Source organism: Peromyscus leucopus, unplaced genomic scaffold (genome assembly GCF_004664715.2).
Source record: "Peromyscus leucopus breed LL Stock unplaced genomic scaffold, UCI_PerLeu_2.1 scaffold_1694, whole genome shotgun sequence".
Lineage (NCBI taxonomy): Eukaryota > Metazoa > Chordata > Mammalia > Rodentia > Cricetidae > Peromyscus > Peromyscus leucopus.
The window spans coordinates 16,456-21,956 of record NW_023504880.1 but is presented as its reverse complement, the minus strand read 5'-3'; the positions used below and the strand labels follow the sequence as shown (position 1 = coordinate 21,956).

The 5,501-nt window shown below is 45.4% G+C and overlaps 1 pseudogene; it reads left to right on the top strand.

Moving 5' to 3' along the window:
* The first annotated feature begins 939 nt into the window (after positions 1 to 939).
* On the top strand, positions 940 to 5,297 carry LOC114689352 (annotated as a pseudogene).
* Positions 5,298 to 5,501: the final 204 nt, after the last annotated feature.

Sequence of the window (5,501 nt, the reverse complement as noted above, 5' to 3'; positions counted from 1 at the left end):
TTTTTTAACTATCAAAGTATTTAATTTGCATGTCCTTACCTTATATTTTAAATGACTCTGGTTGGAGAGCTAGCAAGTTAGGATAAGGTTAGTATAACTTGTTTAAGTTTGATGTAGCCCAGGCTGACCTCCAACTTGCTAAATAGTTGAGGTTGGCCTTGATCTCTGGATCTCCTATCTTTTGAGACAGGCTTTATTGGGGTAGCTCTGGCTGTCCTGGAACTCAACATGGAGCCCATTCTGGCACCAAACTCAGATCCTAGTGTTTCTGCCTGCGACGATTAAAGATGTGCACCACCATGCCTGACTTTGATTTATTTTATATGTGCGTGAGTGTTCACCTACTTGTATATATGTGTATCATCTGTGTGCTTGTGCCAGGGATTTTAGAAGAGAGTGCTAAATTCCCTAGAACTGGAATTACCAGGCAGTTGTGAGCTGACATGTGAGGGCTAAAAATGAATTCCAGGCCCTCTACAGGAGCAAGTGTTCCTAAGTGCCGAGCCATCTCTCCAGTCCCAGACCTCCTATGTTAGGGTGCCAGGATTACAGGCTTCTGTCACTACTCCCAGCAATATAGTGTCTGAGTGATGAGAAAAACTACCCCAGGAAGTTGAGTTAGCTTTCAGAATCCTCAGGAGTCCCTTCCCACTGGGAATGGAATCCAGTGCCCCACTGGTTGGAAACGGGTGAGAGTGAAGTGGGCTGTGACCACTGATACTTGGGAGATGACAGTGCAAATGGGGGTGGGGTCAGAAGGGGGGTGGGGTGGGGATGATATGGATTTGTGGGTCAGTGGAACATAGAGCAGAATGAGCAGTGACTGTGGCCCTGTGTTTCTGTGATGAGTGAGAAGGGCCCTCTAATCATTATCATGAAAATATAGATGTCTTTTTCTAAATGCTTCTCTGGGATCTTTCTCCCTGAAGATCCCCCAAAATGAGCAGCAAAACCCTACTCACACTCCAGGAACTGGCTGGCCAGAGACTGTTGAGAGAGGAGGCCTTGGCCAACATTGCTTTGAAGAACTTACCCATAGTATTGTTACCACAACTGTTGAAGCAAGACTATGCTGGTCATCATGTTAATGTCCTGAGGACAATAGTGTCTTCGTGGCCCTTCCCCCGACTCCCTCTGGGAGCTCTGAAGAGAAAAAGCTCCTTAGAGACCCAAGCACAAGTTGTCCTAGAGGAGATTGATAAACTGCTTATCCAGGAGGTTCGCCCCAGGTGAGGAAGACTTGGGTACCCTGGGAGGGAATCCCAGAGCAGAGATGGTAGGAGTCAAAATGGGGAAGAGGGGCCACAGATGGAGCAGAGGTTTCTGATGGCAGCAGCTTTCAGACTACAGACTTTGGCCATTGCTGAGCCATCTGGGAAAGGGCTGTGCAGGGGGTGGGACTCATGGTGGATACAGCTGTGGCTGAAGGACTACCCCTGCTTCCCATGGGTACTAGAAGTGGCAGAGGGAGACACTGAAGGACGTGGAAGAAAGTAAGACAGAATGGAACTTCAGGGCTGGAATAAAACACAGGCAAGATATTGTGTCCTGGCCTAGCTGCTGAGGCTCTTTTCTGTTTTCCCCACAGGCAGGACAAACTGGAAGTGCTGATCTATGGTCTGTGGGTCAGAACTACTTGGATATGCGGCTTTGGTCCATGGATAACTGGTTACCACAGACCTCAAGTGAGACTCAAGCACTGGCAGGCCATTTGAAGGCGGGAGTGAAGAAGCCCTTGAAGGTGGTGGTGGACTTGTTCATGGAAGGCCCCCTTACCCAGTTCTTAGGGTACCTCCTTGAGTGGAGTGATAAGAGGAAAGGCCTGTTACAGCTTTACTGTAATGAGTTTCAGATTTGGTCAGCATCCTGTTTTAACCACAAGAAGCTCTCAGAAAAGGTGAACCTGGAGTATGTAGAAACACTGGGCCTGCACGATGCTTTCTGCAATCCAGTTTTCTTGCTTAACTTGGCTTCTTACCTGGGCTGCATGAGGAACCTGTGCAAGCTCTCTCTCACCAACATCCAAGGAGATAACTTTATTTCCCCAGAGGAGAAGAGCTATATCATCATCCAGTTCACCTTGCAGTTCCTCAAGCTGGAGTATCTCCAGAAGCTGCATCTGGAAACTGTTCCCTTCCTTGAGGGCCACCTGCACCAGCTGCTTGGGTAAAGACAGATGCTCTGCAGAGCAGAACAAAGCCCTGTTCCTTTATAGTAGTGGGCACCTGCTCCCTGTACCCACTAGTGGATTGACAGTGCTGAGGCATTAGAAATGTCAAGGCATTGTTTCCTGTCTGCTCTGGCCTGGAGAGAGCTCTCACATAACCAGTGGTGCAAAGGATCAAGGTTAAGCTGGGGTTGATGGTCTGGAAAGGCACCCATGTTTTTTAGCCAGTTATGAAGCAATGAGATCTAGTGAGTGGATTCTAGTTTCTTCCTTAGCTGGTGTGTTCAAGAAAGCTGAAGACACAGGAGGGCATTGATGAAAGCATGTCACACCTGCATTAGTTCCCAATCTGTGCTCTATTCAGCAGCCATGCGTATGGACACAGCAGGCTGCCTACTATTTCCCATTAAGGAAAGGCTGGGGTTTTTCTTTTTCTTAACTGAAAAGATGCTTTTTACTTTAAGTTAAACTATAGAAATGGATGAAAACTTAAAAGAGTGCTTACCAGACATTTCCCTTGGAGCCAAGCTGAAGTATGATCATATTGCCTGACTTGATTCCAGTCAAGTTAGCTGGCCTACATAATTTCCTTTTCTTAATAAGTAGATTTATATAATTATATAATTAAGTCAAATAGTGAAGTAATGACAATCAAGTAACTTGTGCATCTGAAAGGTACAGATTTAGAATTGATGGTACTATCTGAAGTTTTGAGCAGAAATTAGCAGTTTGCCTTCTTTGAAGAAATAAGGAAAATTTGCCCTACAGATCTCCTGATGTTTCATATGTATATGTTTGTGGGCCTGAGCCAATGTTTGCATATCATGTGCTAGGTGCCTGTGGAGATCAAAGAGGGCATCAGTTTGCTCCCTGGGTACTGTTTCAGGGGATTTTGAGCCACCATGTTGGGAACAGAATCCATATCCTTTATAAGAACAACAAACGTTCTTAACTACTGAGCAGTACCTCTAACCCCACTTTCTTTTTTTTTTGACACAGTGTTTCTCTGTATAGCCCCACCTGTCTCTGAACTTGTTCTGTAGACCAGGTTTGCCTTGAACTCATGGACCTCAGCTTGTCTCTGCCTCCTGAGATGCTGGGATTAAAGGCATGTGTCATCTTCATTCTATTCTAATTTATTTATCTGTGTTTTTCAGTGGGGCGGGGAGGGAGAGCCACGGCATACTTGTGGAGGTCAGAGGACAACTTGCATCAGTCATTTTCCTCCTTCAACCATGTTGGATCCCAAGGATCCAAAGCAGATTGTCAGCCTTGGTGACAGGCGTCTTCATCTACCAAGCACTCTCACTCTGAATGGACTGGTTTTGTTTGTTTGTTTGTTTGCTTTCTGAAACAGTTTCTCTGTATCCTTGGCTGTCCTGGGACTTGTGTAGTCAGAAGATTTCCTGTGACCCACCTGGTCCCACAGCCACTCGGTCCCAAGTAAACATACAGAGGCTTATTAATTAGAAACTCTATGGTCTATGCCTCAGGCTTTTTGTTAGCTAGTTCTTATAACTTAACCTATTCCTGTTAATCTGTTTTGCCATGTTGCCCTTGGCTGTTCTGTTATCGGTCTGCTGACACATTGTTGCTCCTTCCATGCCTAGCTTGCATCTCCCTCATCCCACCTTTCTCTTTCCTGTATCTCTGCTTGAATTTCCTGCCTGCCTCTGAGCTGCCTTGCCATAGGCCAAAGCAGCTTATTTATTAACCAACGGGAATAGAAATACATCCCACAGTAGACTTTGCTCTGTAAACCAGGGTGGCCTTGAACTCTGCCTCCCAAGTGCTAGGATTAAAGGCATGTGCTACCACCACCCATCAGGAATGGTCTGTTTTTAAGATTACTTCTTTTTTTAAAAATTAAAAAAAAAAATTTTTTTTTAAAGATTGGTTCTATGTTGCCTAGATTGGCCTTGAACTCCTTGGTTGTATTGCCTCAGCTTCCAGGTATCAATATTATAGGTGTGTACCCCAATACTCAGCTTGCTACCCTGCTTCCTGCCAAGGCAGGACCTAGCTATGTAACTCTGGCTGTCTTGGAATGTATACCAGGCTGGCCTCCTACTCGAGGAGATCCACTTGTCTCTGCCTCCCAAGTGCTAGGATTAAAGATGGAAACCGCAATGCCCAGTGTCCATACACAGTTTTAATGGTTTTAAGCCTGTGTAGGTGATGGGTAGTTGGGAAATGTGTGTCACTGAAGTTAATTGAAGGAAGGGTGCACAGGTAAGCACAGAGAAAGGAACGGAGAAGATGTGCTTGAGGGGTGGTGACATTGGATTGTTCCCAGATCTTGCCTGGGTTGGTCCTCCTTGGTCCTTCCTGTGTGTGCCCTGTTAGTCTAGCCAGCATTTGGGTCTTGCTTGATAGTGAGGGAAGGATGTGCAGTTAAGGATGGTGCCAAGCCTCAGTACAGATTTTAGTATGTAGACAGTCATGCAGCATCATGAGTACTGATCTGCCATACAAATAGAAATATTTTGACCCACACTTTCCTCTTCTGTGTCATTACTGGCCATCTTCTGTATTAGCCCTCAGTTCTAAGAACTGTCTGTTTTCCTAATTAGGTCCTTGAAGACCCCCTTGGATGACCTGGATGTGACTCACTGTACACTCTCAGCATCAGAATGGGACAGTCTTTCTGAGTTTCCATGTGTCAGTCAATTGCAACAACTGAATTTGAAAAATGTCAGATTGACTGATCTAAGTCCTGAACCCCTCCGAGTTCCATTAGTAAAAGATGGACCCACCCTGGTGACCCTGGACTTAGAGGACTGTCAAATTGAGGATCAATATCTCCATGACATCTTACCTGCCCTGAGCAGCTGTTTTCAGCTTCTATGGGAATCAAATCTCCTTGCATGCCCTGAGGGGCCTACTACACCATCCTGCCAGTTTGAGAAAGCTAAAGATGGAGCTGTACCCTGTTCCTCAGGAAAGCTATGATTACAGTGGTACTCTCCACGTGGAACTCATGAGAGAACATTGTGATTAACTTATGAATATTGTCAAAGCCATTAGGAAGCCTGGGAAGGTCTTTTTTGGTACTGAACACTCCTGTGATTGTGACAATCGATATATCTACAACAAAACCCCATTGTGTGATTGTTGGAGTTATTACTAGTTGTGTGTAAATATCAAGCTTCCTGTGGACACTGGGAAATGAAAAACAAGGCACACATGTCTGGTCAGAGGACACATAACACATGGTTTTAGACTGATGCTCCAGGGTGGGAGGGAAAAGTTAGTTGATGCTGTATTCAAGAGGAGGGAAAAATTTGACTTGGGCATGTTGACAGGTGTCATGGGAGTAGATTCTGGCAGGTTG